At 42.8% G+C, this 13858-nt stretch overlaps 1 pseudogene; it reads right to left on the reverse strand.

Moving 5' to 3' along the window:
* LOC102875702 overlaps positions 1 to 13858 on the reverse strand; it is a 29822-nt pseudogene that overhangs the window by 12127 nt on the left and 3837 nt on the right.

Below are 13858 nucleotides of genomic sequence, written 5' to 3' on the forward strand. Positions count from 1 at the left end.
TAATGAGGTTTGACTTCCGGCTAAAGCCCCGCCCACACTCCCTGCAGACATAAGGCTTCTCCCCTGAGTGCGTCCTCTGGTGTCTAATGAGGTTTGACTTCAGGCTAAAGCCCCGCCCACACTCCCTGCAGACATAAGGCTTCTCCCCCGAGTGCGTCCTCTCGTGTGTGATGAAATTTAACTTATTACTACAGCTCCACCCAGACTCCGTATCTCTGATTTTTCCATTTCTTGACCTTTCTATGTCCAGAAATGATTTCCTTGTGTCCTCCGGATTCACTTTTTGGCCTGGGCTGGGTTCTATCTTCATCTTTCTGTCACTCTCTCTAGAGGTCCCCATCTGTATTTTACATAGACTGGAGGAGACCTTTGGAATGTCCTCCTTATTCCTTTCAGACAAAGGTTTGGACCTGTCTTCTGTCTTTTTATCTTCTACTTTGTCATTCCAGGTATGTTGCTCACACTGATGCTGCTTCTGGTTTTCTGGATGGGGGTGCTCTCTTTGGAGATGTTTTCCTACAGGTAGTCTTGGATAGGACTGCGAGGAGTGGGTGTACTTCATGTGTTGACTGAGGAATTTATGACTGGAGAAGGCCAGCAAGCAGGAGGGACAGGGATGCATCTCTGGTTTTGCTTTTCCTGGAAGAGAAAATTTTCAGTCATAAATGGTGTAGACAAGTTGGCCTTCTGCTTTGTCTCTGGAAAGACCTCCATGTAATTGGGCCTATTATGTTCACTACTCTCTGTCTCTGTCTCTGCAAAGTGCTCCTCTAGAAACCTGCTTTTTATCTCAGTCTCTTATCAGTCTGAAAATAAGACCTGCTCTATATTTCTGCATCACTTTTGGTCCAAGCCAAAGGTGGATGGCTCTAATCTGCAGCCCTCAGGCCTGCTTTTCATTGTTTTTGGTCAAACATTCTAGGTCATATAGCCCTGGTGTGTCCACTTGCCGTACTGAGGTAACCTGTGGTTGCTGTGAGGCTGAACACTGTGACACTGATGTGTCATAATACAATAATGGTTACATAGTGGAAGGTGATGGGTGGAGCTCCCCAATTAAAACAAGCTTGGAAGCAGGAGTGGTATCCATTTCTGTAAATAGCTTGCCTCCGGAAACCCTATGAACATGGAGAAAGGATGAAAGTCACACAAGTATCTTTCATTCATAGGGTCGCTATGAGTTGCCTATGACTCGACAAAACTTAACAACAACTATACTTCAGGACCTTCAGGGATCAGAGGAACCTTCACACTTGAGCTAGCTGAAACCCAGTGGCCTTTCCTACACTCCACAGGCCCCTTTCAGCCTTGTCAACAATCAGATAAAGTATCAGGAGCTGTTCTTTCTCCTGAGAGATCTGTTCCTGATGCCCTATGTGCCACTTTCTCCACCTAGGAAGAATACACTGAGTTGAGTCTTATGTGCAGAGGCCCCATATGGGGAGTGGAGCAGTGGTTAGGTGTTGTTGTTACGTGCTGTTGAGTCATTTGCGACTCATAGTGACCCTATGTACAACAGCCCTAAACTCTGCTCTGTCCTGTGCCAATTGCATGGTCTTCGATGCACTCATCCCGATTACCCCAGTCACTGAATCAATCCACCTCATAGAGGGTTTTACAATCCTGCGCTGTCCCTCCACCCTCCCAAGCATGATGTGCCTCTCCAAGGACTGGTTCCTCCTTACAACATGTCCAAAGTATGTTCGACAGAGTCTCAAAATCCTTGCCTCCAAGGAGCCGTCCGGTTTAACCCTTTCCTGGATGAATCTGTTAGTTTTCCTAGCAATCCATGGTACCCTCAATACTCTTCTCCAGCACCACAACTCAAAGGCATCAATTCTTTTTCTATCATCCCTATTCACTGTCCAACTCTCCGATGCATAGCATGTAATTGCGAAGACCATGGCCTGTATCAGATGCACCTTAGTCTCCAGAGAGACACCACTGCTTTTCAGTACTTTGGAGAGGTCCCTAACAGTAGACTTTCCCATGGCAATATGTCTTTTAATTTCCTGGCTACTGGTGCCAAGAGTGTTGACTGTGGAGCCAAGCAAGCTAAAGCTGTGTACAATCTCAATCTCTTCACCATCCATCCTGATGCTGCCAATTGGTCCAGTGTTGAGAATCTTTGTCTTCTTGACATTGAGCCTCAATCCATATTGAGTGGTTAGGTGTTTGTTGTTATGTGCCATCGAGTCGTTTGCGACTCATAGCGACCCTATGTGCAAGAGCCCTAAACGTCGTTCTATCCTGTGCCAACCTCGCCGTCTCAAACACATTCATTCCCACCACTCCACTCACAGAATCGATCCATCTCATCCAGGGTCTTCCTCTCCTGCGCCGTCCCTCCACTCTCCCAAACATGATTTCCCTCTCCAAGGACCGGTCCCTCCTTGCAACATGCCCGAAGTATGTCAGACAAAGCTTCAGAATCCTTGACTCCAGGGAACATTCTGGCTGCACCTTCTCTAGGACAAACCTGTTTGTTCTCCTAGCAGTGCATGGTATATTCAACACTCTTCTCCAGCACCGTAACTCAAAGGCATCAATTCTTTTTCTATCATCCCTATTCACTGTCCAACTCTCCGATGCATAGCATGTAATTGCAAAGACTATAGCCTGGATCATCATCTTAGCACAGCTCACATCCCAGTGGCCTTCATTACATTCAAGTCAGATCCCAGTTTTGTAGTGTGAATGACAGGTCCTATTTCTCCTGCTTCCATGTCTTTGTGATCTTAACTCTGAGTCTCCCTTACCTTTTTACCCACTTTTTCTTCTTATACCCTGACTTTTTTGTATGACTCCACTTTGAATGGTTGTACAGAGCTTCTCTACCAAAGTCCTTTGGCAACAGGTTTTATGTTTCAAGCCACCTTCTGACTAAGGCTCTGAAGGAGGTCACCTTGACACCCTGCAGCACCTGCCTTTCCCACACTCTCTGCCTTCCCTGTGACTGATCTTCTGCACAGCATGGATCTCCAGTGAACCACACAGGGGTATATAAATTTTCTTCCACAATGTTCCTTGTGTCAGCTACTCCAGAGCCATTCTCCTCAAGCATGGATCAGTCTGAAGTTTAAGTTCCTGGTACGTCGTTCCACCACAGGCAGGAGGTAATCCAACAATTCCTTGATAAAAATGAATACACGACAGCATATGAATAATTTTCAGAAATATTGAGATCATTAAGAAGAAAGAACTAAAAAGGCCACAGGGTCTGCCTTGGTGGCAGTTTTTTCTTTTTCCTGCCTTTAGTATTACACTGTTAAACACTTTTTTTGAACTACTGAAAAAGAAAACCAGAACAAACCTGAAAAAAAAAATTAAGCAAGTCTTTTAAAAAGTATTAAAACTATTTCAAAGTAAAAGATATATGAAATTACCTTTCATTACAGGTTAGATTGTAAAAAATTGCAAAGAGAAGGTCCTCAGTACACACCTGTCCCTTTGGTGAGCTCCTTCTTCCACTTGCTGCCCCACTTGATGCCCAGTTCCTGGCCATACTCATCCCCGTACCACACCAGCAGTTCACAGCCAGGTTGGATGATGCGGCAGGTCCGGTAGAAGATCTGCCTGTGGTACTGAAAGGCCACCAGGTTCTGTTCCTCTTCATCTCGTGCACAGTTCACATACCTGAGGTGGATGTGACAGAACAAAGCAGGCTGTCCCACTCCCTCCTTATGTCCCAAGTCCTCACGCTGCCCACTCCCTCCCTGCTCACAGGAATTCTCTGCTCGATCTCACCTTCTTTTGTGATACCACATGGGATCCTCTTCCCAACTAGGCCTACAGAGGATGCTCTGGGCTGGCCAAAGAAACCATGTTCCTAGGCCTATTTCCAAACTCGCCGCATTTTGACTAGCTACACACACACACACACACACACTCTGAGTGAATGTACCTTCTCCAAACTCTAAGTTAATTTGTCTTGCATAAGAAAAAAAAAAAAGTAGTACTCGTTGTGACTTCTAAATAACTGCACATTATTTTTACTCAACTTATTCTGCCTTATTCTGATAGGCTTTTCTCTTATTGGCCCACACTTAGCCACTTTTCTCACCTGCTCTCACCATGTTCTTATGTTGTTGTTATGTGCCATCAAGTTGACTATGTCTCTGAACCCTGCCTTATCCTGAGCCAATCTTACCATCTTTGATACACCTAACCCCATTGCCACAGTCACTGTGTCAATCCATCTTGCCAGGGTCTTCCTCTCTTTCACTGACCCTCTACTCTTCCAAGCATGATATCCTTCTCCAAAGGCTGGCCCCTCCTGACAATATGCCCAAAGTTTGTGAATGGAGTCTCCAAATTCTTTTCTCCAAGGAACAACCTGGTTTCACCCTCTCCAAGACAGACTCCAGCACCAAAACTCAAAAACATTGATTCTTCTTCTGTCATCCTTATTCATTGTCCAGCTTGCAGACGCATAGCAAGCAATTGAGAATACCACGGCTTGGATCAGGTGCACCTTAGTCTCTAGACTGACCAAGTTTCTCTTTAGCACTCTGGAGAGGTCTCTGACAGCAAAATTTCCCAGTTCAAGTCATCTTTTTATTTCCTGACTGCTGGTGCCAAGAGAGATGATGCAATATGAAATTGTTAACAACCTTAATCTTTTCTCTATTATGATGCTGTCTATTGGCTCAATGGTGAGGAGATTTGTTTTCTTCATGGTGAGAGGCAATCTATAGTTCTTTCTCATTCTGCACCACAATGGAATGAGAATTTGAAGGAAGGGTCTGGATCATGAGCCAATGGCTCTGGCCCACCTCATATGGTCTTCAAAACACATTTAATCTCACTGGTTCTGGAAGATTACTGACCTTCTCTATGGAAGGTTTCTTATCTTAGGTTATCTTGGTACTATAATATGATAATTATAGTTAACTACTCCTATGACAAGACTATTTAATGTTTATCTCTACTAAGTCTATGGCCTCCACCAAGATATGGACTGTGGGACCTCACCCTGAATAGCAAATCCTAAGTTACAAGAGGTACATAATAAATGTCCACTAGATAAATGAAGTATGAATCAGTTCCCATGAGAAGAGGGTTCTCCATATGTGTCCCTGCCATCCTGTCCAGCTCATATGCTTATGCAAATTGTTGTTAGGTGCTATCAAGTCAACTCATAGTGACCCTGTGCTACCTTGCTCTATCTGGTGCCATCCTCACCATCTCCATCATACTCAAGCTCACTGTTAAAGTCAATCTGTCAATACCTCTCATGGAGGCTCTTCCTCTGTTTTGCATACCCTCTACTTTCCCCATCATGATGTCTTTTTCTGAGGACTAGCTCCTTCTAACAAGACTCCTAAAAATATTTGTGAGACGACATTTCACTATTACCATTCTTGCCTGTAAGGAATATCCTGGTTGCACTTACTCCAAGACAGATTTTTTTTTTTATTTTTTTGGCAGTCATATGTTTTCAAAGCACTTATTTCTAAACATCTTAAAATATTCACACTACGCAACACTGGAAAATAATGAACTCATGAGACATTATACAATATGGGTGACTCTGGAGGAAATTATGCTCAGTGAAATACTTCAGTCACAGAAGAACAAATGCTGCATAATAGCACTGCTATAAAGCAGGATTGACATTAGGAGTTGGGAGGAAATTAGGGGAAGTGTATATATAATCATCATTGCATTGAAACAGATGAAGGAAAGAACTGTTTAAAAGGAATATGTGATTAGGCATTATATGTATGACAACAGTCCACAATAAGAGATACATCGGCAAAGTGGACTGGGGGAGGGAGAGGAAGGAAATTATGCAACAGTAAGTGAATATTTAAAAAATAAAAGAAACTGAACTGGGGGATGGGGAAGGGAGAGGGAGAGTGGAAAATATGCAAAAATTAATGAATGAAAATGAATAGGTCAATACATATACAAATTGTTATAAAAATATGAAAGAGAGTTGTATTGAAGAAACACAATAAGAGAGAGAATGTATATCTATTGAGGGAGAGTGGTGAGAAGGAAGATTTGGGTTCAGGGTACTGTCTCTCTGAAACCAACCATTATCTGTCCTTACCTCATCCAGTTGGCCCAAGACTCATCACTTCCATCCACAAACTCATAGCAGTTCCTCCCCTTGGTGATCTGAGTTTCATAAAAATAAGTCAAGACATTTTTTCAGTAAGTTTTGAGTAATTTTGCTTTCTTCAGTGCCCCTCAACCATTTGTTTTTCTGTGACATGAAATGGCATGACCCTTTGTCAGCATGTGTCCTTCTGTGTGCATTGTTAGAGCAGAGGTAGAAGCTTCCTTATCTGGCCTCACTTTCTCTCTGACTTTAAACAGGAACTCCAAGGTCACACAGAGGTCACACACTACACAGAGTTTGCCTGCTACCCCTGTGGTGTCTAGCATGTCCTCCCCTGACACAGTAGGACGTGGAGGCAGGCCAAGACAGGGAGTGAGTGCTTCTCACCATCCAGGAATAGCCACTGTTGGCTGCTTCCTCTTCTTCTGTAACTTGTCCCTCATAGGGGCCAAAGTGCAGACCCAGTGGTAGCTCAGATGCCTCATTCCATACTCCAAGTCCAGCCTCAGGGATGCCAGATGGCCCAATTCTCAGTCCAGGGGGCAAGGTAAGGACTGAACGATTTGGATGCCTTCTGTCCACAGGTCTATCCTTTACAAATGTTGGGATCCCATGAGCTGCACAGGTGTCTATGAAGAAATTCTGACACATCTCACAGTCTGAAAGAGGAGCAGAGGAGGATTAGGATATGAGTAGAAGATAATCTGACACTTATTACAGTCTGGAAGACAGGTAGTTAGGATACAGGATAGAGGATATCCTGATATTTCCTGCAGTCTAAAAGAGGCAGCAGGTGGCATTAGGGTACATTCCTTGGCATGAAGTGTAGGGACAGAAAGAGCGTGAACCTCAGGAAAGGGGGCTGTTTAAATCTTCCATTGAGAGCAGAACGGTCACTTACAAAGGTAATCATCATCCTGGGGCTCAACAACTTCTTGGTACCCAAGCCTCTTTCTTTCCCTCAGGTTATACATCTTCATTTCAACCTCCTTTCTTCTCAGCTCTAAGGTGAAGAAGATAAGCGGACAAATTTGTGCAGTAACCAGTGTGATTCGTGCTTTGTCCGAATACATGATATTCTCTCCCATCAATCAGCACTGTTTTTCTACTTTGTCTCCTTCACTTTCTGTTTAGAGGCCAAGACTCCATATACATGGACTACAACTTACTGCAACTCTAGATTCTGGCTCCTCCAATAATCAAGTTAATTTCTCAATCAGTCTGGTTCCTCCCACATTATCAAGTTTAACTTCTCAGTCTATCTTAAAAAAAAATCTATCTTTGTCACTCATTTGTTCATTTTTAAAATATCTGATGAGACACTGAGTGAAGGCAAAAACACTAAAGTTTGTCCTTTATACTACAGATCTTGATATGAATCTAAGTAACAAAGAAGGGTCTACTCGGCAGCACACAACAATACCAAAGATATTATATGGGGTCTCTGACATGTATCTACACATTTAATTTAGTGCTTTCCCACAACATATGGGCTTCATATCTTTACTCTTATTTGTCAGATTAGGAATTTGTAACTCAGAGAAAAGATAAGCTTACATTTAGTGATTCTGTGTGGATTATAACCCTGACCTGTGACTTTGAGTTTAGTGTCGTTTGAAAGTACATCTAATTTTTACTTTCCAGGTTAAACTCAGGTACCTAGACCAAGCTCACAAACCTTTCTAGAGGGATGGAGAGATTAATTCTAAGGCATTCTCTTACCCAGTTTCTGTCTCGAATGTTGATCAGAGGGGCTTGTTTCTCTAGGAGAGGACCCTGGCTTCTGAGGCTGACCTGATTCAGTTGGGTCCAGCAAAATACATGTTCCTGACAATTCCTTCCAACTAGATTCATGTATGAGTGGCACTCTGGACATTCCCTTTAATGTAAGAGGCATATGTTAAAAGAGAACAAATATTACTTTAGTGCTTTGGGATTCATATTTTCATATACAGAACCTTTCTTCCCTCAACAAACAGGATCTTTGCTAGAACTTCAATCACCCTGCAATATCTGTCAAGCCAGCCAGAGGACTAGGGAGAAGAAGAGTCCACTGATAGTGAATCCTCAACCAAAACCCATGTCTTCAGGTGCTCTCTCTTCAACTTCCTCTCAAATGTTTCTGAATGTGACAGGGAGGGAGAAAAAAAGCTTAAAATCAACAAGGCATGTGAGAGGAGGTGTAAGACTTACAGGGAAAAAGGATCTTATAAAAGCCAGTGGACATTTGATGAGATAGAAAATGTAGAACTACCAAAAATTCAAGCTGAGTTTAAAGAAGATGTGGCACAAGGGACATCACAGGCAGTGTCAGACTGATTTTGACCAAAAGCAAAGTACCAGAGCAATGTCTATTTGTGTTTCGTTAACTATGCAACGGCATTTGTCTTTGTGACAACAAATTATGGCTAACCTCGAGAAGAATAGTAATCCCAAAACACTTGATTGTGCTTATATGAAACCTATACTAGGACCAGGAAGTAGTTCTCAGAACAGAGCAAGGAAACACTGCATGGTGCAAAATCAGGAAAGGAGTGCATGAGGGGTGCGTCCTGTTTCTGTACTTTTTCAATCTATACATGGAACATTTGGGAGGCTGAGCTTTATAAGGAGGAATGTGGCACCAGGACTGGAGGAAGACTTACCAACAACCTTTGCTATGCATCTGACACAACCCTGCTGCAGAAGGTCAAAGACTTTATTTAGTCTTTAAGATAGACTGAAGCTCAACATCAAGAAAACAGAGTTTTGGGTGGAGGGGTGGACAGGGAGAAAAGTGCAACAATGAATGAATGGAAATACAAAGTCTCTGTAAACTTTCATTAAAATTAATGATAATAAAAAGAAAACAGTCTCACCAACAGGCCAATTGGTAGCACCATGATGGATAGAAAAGGGGAAGAGGCTGGAGAGAAGGGGGGTGAGACAAGGGAGAAGGGGGAAACTATCACTGAGATAGCTGATGTTAGTGGGGGGAAGAGCGATGAAGTAAATGGGAAAGTTCAGCGAGGACTTGAAAAGATAGGGTGATCATAGGCAAAGAGCTGTGCCGCAATTTCAAAAGTACATGGTTCGAATCAACCAGCCGCTCTGGGAGAAAGATGGGTAATTTTCTCCTGCATGATTTAGTGCCTCTGAAAATCCACTGGATAGTCAGCTATGAGTCAGTTCCGACTTGTTGACACACAACAACATAACATATATGAATGGTTGTATAAAACAGAAAATACATGTACAAAACATGATATATAGGAATGATTATATGCAAATTAATACTTTTTAAAAAAAGAATAATGATGGGCATAGTTCAATGGTCATTAATTTTACAAAATATAATAAATGGGAATGATTGTATGAGGTACAACATGAATGAAAGATAGTGTGAAACACAATGTGTACGAACTTTGTAAGCAAACCAATATTAAATAAAAAGAACAAAGAAAAAGCATGTGAAGGATTTATTTTCTATCTTAAGTCATTGTCTTACTCCTCTTTAAAATCATCAGTTTGAAGCTTCCAGGTTTGAGAGCTGTTTCACCCTTTGAAGTAGAGCCTCTGACTCCTTCACCTGGGACTGTCCACCACATAAACTGCCCTTATATTTACATGTGATTGAATGGGCAGGAAAACAGGTATAAGTAATCTTCCCTTACTCAGAGTCTTAGGACAGAAGCACTTTAGCAAAGCAAAGAAACACTGAAGTTAGAATCATCAACTGGTCCTGGGAGGAAACAGTCCAAGCTTTGTAAACAGGTACATTTGAATAATCTCAGTTGTGTAACTGAACACATCTGCATTTCTGTCTCATCCACAAAATGGTGATTATTCATATACTATATAGGCTTGTTTAGAGTGACATAAAAAGAATTTCTGTGGTATCATTAATTAAAACCTATGCAGTTAATTTATAGTCCCTGAACAGCGCAAATGGTTAAAACACAAGGTTGGAAGTTCAAATTTACTCATGGTCACTTGAGAAGAAATTCTTGACAGTATATTTCTGAAAGATCACAACCATTGAAAAACCTTCATAGCATATAGTCTAACATAACCTAGGAACAAATATATTAGGGGTTTGAATCCATTCAGAGCAACTGGGAAGAAAGGCCTGATGATTTCTTTTTGAAAGGTAACAGCCACAGAAAACCTTAAGGAGCAGAGTACTACCTTTGACACGTGTGTGTGATGAGTTAAAACTTAACCACAACTCTTTATGCTTTTGTTATGCTTCTACTGGGGTGCTAATCAGTTTCTTAAAATGTTAAAAATAAGTAAAATTGAATCTTCACCTCAGGTTCTAAAGTTATCTACTAAGTAATCAAGTTTAACCAAATTTATTCATGTACAGTGTTAACAAAGAGTCTGGAATATGGTGGAAATAAAACAAATACTAACTCTTTCTGCTGCTCTTAATACTATTAAGTTGGTGATACTGTTGTATTGTGTGCTAAAGTAATCAGGAGAGGGAGGTAGCCAACCTGGGGCTGTATGCAGCCTTCTGCTCTTACCTGAGTGTGGCTCCAAGAGAAAGGTGTGCTCATGTACAGAATCTAGAGATACTCACCTTCTCAGGTTTACTCTGCCCCACTCTGGAGGACACCCAAGGAGGTTTGGCTGAAAGGTGAAGAGAAATCAGAAGTTATTTTGCTTAGTGAACATTTTTAAAACACTCAAGATACTTAAATATGGACAAAGAATAATGGAGAGTTTAAGGATGTAAGGGTACTTTTAAAAAGATTTCTGCAGTATTATTAATTAATATTAAAAATTAATTAAAGTATTTTTAAAGTATTTCTTAAAATGTTTCATTCTTGCCTTTGGTTCATCTTATGTATATGAATAAACCTTATCTATTTAATAGGATTTGAGATTTATCTGAGTAGAGAAAAATATGTGAAAAACCATGATTTTCTTTTTTTCTTTTTTTAGGGTAAAACAGTAAAGGTAGATAATTTATAAAGTTACATTCTCAAAGGGATGGACCTCCCTACTTGAAAGGAAATTGGAGTACAATGGCTTACAATTTCTCTTTAAGGAGAATCTAGCTATGTCAAAACATTGGGTTTTATCCCTCAAACTCCTGTCAAAATCCAAAAATATCTCAAATTCATTGATGGAAACCACAGATCTTAAATCTATTTTGATCTTTCCCCCACCATTGTATAACCTCTCCTGTCCAAGAAGAAAAGAAAGTGGGCTTCTCACTTTTATTTTATGAAGATGACATGTAATTTTAATTACCTGATGCTATGGTCAGTGCATCTTGGAAAAGTCAGAGAAATTAAGCAGCTCTTCCAAACTATCACCCAATATAAAAATAAAAAAACAACTCAAAACAAAAATCTCAAAAAACAAAACTAAAAGCAGATTCTGTGTATTATGTAGTATGATTAAATAGACATAATGTATATTTACATATGTGATATTAATAATTCTTTTGTAAGACAGTCCAGTAACTATGAACTATTGTAAAATTAACACTAGAAATTTGTTTCAATAGTTTAATTGAAGTTTCCTATCTATGTTAAGCAAAAACAATGTCTTTAGTGAACTTTGGTGGCCTAGTGGCAAGAAGCTGCACTGCAATCCCAGAGGTATGCGGTTCGAATCTACCAAGTGCTCTGCTGGAGACGAAGGGGCAATCTCCTCCTGTACCAGTCAGATCTGATTTGATGGTACACATACAAAAAAAAAAAACAAAAAAAAACTAAGAATTAAAAAATGTCCTTAAAAATGATGATCAATTTTAACCACAAAAAAAATTATGGAGAAGACCCTCAAAGAGCTGATTTGGCACAGAGACTGTAGTAGCAGCAGGCTTGAATTTGATGGAGATGATGATAATGGTGCAGGATAGGGCCAGGGTCATCATGGACTTCAGTAATAACACAATGGGAAAACCATCTAATGACTTACTATACCTTCTACCACACATGAGACTAAACATTCTGCTACATCTGCTTCAGATCTTTTTATTTAGAAATTAAAAAGCAAACCCAACCAAGTCTCTAAGTCACTTGCCTGCCCTTCCTCTTTCTTGGCTGTGACAACTATTTCAAGTTTAGTCTTTATAGTCATAGATTTTTATCCATTAATTAATGCAACTACAAATAACGTTACAACGATCTTATACATTTTACATCTTGCTTCCTTGCTGAACATTCATGTCTTTGTGTAAACAAACCCTTCTTTTAAGGCCTGAGAAGTAGCTGAGACACGTCCCGTCAGGATCCCGCTGGCCTCACCTTGCTGCCTAGGTGTCCATTCCTCATCAGAATCCTCAGTGTCGTCCCCCTGAGGTCTGATGGGCTGTCTGCGGTGACACATGAAAGCTGGGCGAGGGGTTTTGAGACCTGTAAGGAAGTACACATTTCGTCCTCAGGAAGAGTTGGAAAGAGAAGGAACAGCAATGGCCCTGTGGGCTGGCCAGGAAAATCCAGCTTAGACCCAAGAGAACCAACTTTCCCTCCAGGTGGGAGTCACAGGACTCAGACTGAGGGCACACCCAGCACTTTCACGTACAGCACCTCCAGTTACCTATGGCGATCAGCGTCTCATAGTTCCTTTTCACGTTCCTGTAGCGTAATTTCTCCCATTCTCCCATTTCTGCCCACTCTTCTTTGGAGAAGTAGATGCAAATGTCTCTGAAGGCACCCGTTGTCTAGAGGAAGGACACGTGCCCATAATGTCTCAAGGAGGCACCATTTTAGCCCACTTATCCCTCACCTGGACAGGTAGCAGCAGGGAGGCCAGGACCCCCCTTTTCTCCCTCTCTCAAAGGAATGTGCTGGTGAACATGAACTCTGTACATTTTCTCCAGTTCATCAAACAGAACAAGTGCCGATGGCAGGACTCCAGAGCTCCGTTCCTTGGGATCTGCCTCCCCTGCCAGTGCTGTGGGCCCCTCCTCTCCTGTCATCACCCTGCTGTAGTTCCCTGCCCTTCCCATAGATGCCCTTCCCCAACCCATGGGCTTCCTCCCCAGGACCATCCTGGGCCCTGTCCCCACAGTGCTGTCCCTGCCCCTCCTGTGGACACTTTTTGGGCTCCCAGACCATGGGCTTCCTCCCTATGACCATCTGGGCCCTGTTCGCACAGTGCTGCCCTTGTGCCCCTGTGGACACTCTGTGGACACTCTCCTGGCTCCCCAGTCCTCCATGGGCTTCCTCCCCGTTTCCATCCTGGGCTCTGTCCGCCCAGTGCTGTCCCTGTACCCCCTTTGGACACTCTCTGTGGACCCTCTCCGGGCCCCCCCCCCCAGGCCATGCACTTCCCGTGGACACTCGTAATGCGCTCCTCACTTTCTGGTTTGTGGGTGTCCTTCCTGCACTCCTCGAGTCTCCCCCGGGGCCTTTTCCTGCAGCTCTGGAGGGGGTCATGATGCTGCCCTGTGCCCGCTCCTGGTGTCCTACGTCCAGGTCCTACGTCCAGGCGTCTGCACCTGTGAAGACATGGCACTAGAAGCCCCAGGACCCCCGCCCCGAGCGCGCCTGCCGAGTCCTGCTCACGGGAGGGAGGCCGCGTCCCTGACAGTCTGGTCCAGTGACTGTGAAACCTGAGGGGAAAGCAGACAGGTGTGGAAGAGATCTATCAGCGTGGACTCGGGGTGTCAGCGTGGACTCGGGGTGTCAGCGTGAGGACTTGAGGTGTCAGCGTGGGGATTCGGGGTGTCAGCGTGGGGATTCGGGGTGTCAGCGTGGGGATTCGGGGTGTCAGCGTGGACTCGGGGTGTCAGCGTGAGGACTTGAGGTGTCAGCGTGGGGATTCGGGGTGTCAGCGTGGACTCGG

This window comes from Elephantulus edwardii, unplaced genomic scaffold, assembly GCF_000299155.1.
Source record: "Elephantulus edwardii isolate Elephantulus edwardi_28Jun2011 unplaced genomic scaffold, EleEdw1.0 scaffold00004, whole genome shotgun sequence".
Taxonomy (NCBI): Eukaryota; Metazoa; Chordata; class Mammalia; order Macroscelidea; family Macroscelididae; genus Elephantulus; species Elephantulus edwardii.